Source organism: Protobothrops mucrosquamatus, unplaced genomic scaffold, assembly GCF_001527695.2.
Source record: "Protobothrops mucrosquamatus isolate PMUCROS unplaced genomic scaffold, P.Mucros_1.0 scaffold4809, whole genome shotgun sequence".
Taxonomy (NCBI): Eukaryota; Metazoa; Chordata; class Lepidosauria; order Squamata; family Viperidae; genus Protobothrops; species Protobothrops mucrosquamatus.
Genome location: NW_015390699.1, coordinates 24,511 through 24,814, shown reverse-complemented (window position 1 = coordinate 24,814; position 304 = coordinate 24,511).

The following is a 304-nucleotide window of genomic DNA, read 5'->3' as shown; positions in this document are numbered from 1 at the left end:
GAGAAGGACGAGGGGGGACATGATAGCAGTCTTCCAATATCTCGGGCTGCCACAAAAAAGAGGGAGTCAAGCTATTCTCCAAAGCGCCTGAAGGCAGGACAAGACGCAACGGGTGGAAACTGATCAAGGAGAGAAGCAACTTAGAACTAAGGAGAAACTTCCTGACAGTTAGAACAATTAACCAATGGAACAACCTGCCTCCAGAAGTGGTGAATGCTCCAACACTGGAAGTTTTTAAGAAGAGACTGGACAGCCGTTTGTCTGAAATGGTGTAGGGTTCCTGCCTGGGCAGGGGGTTGGACTC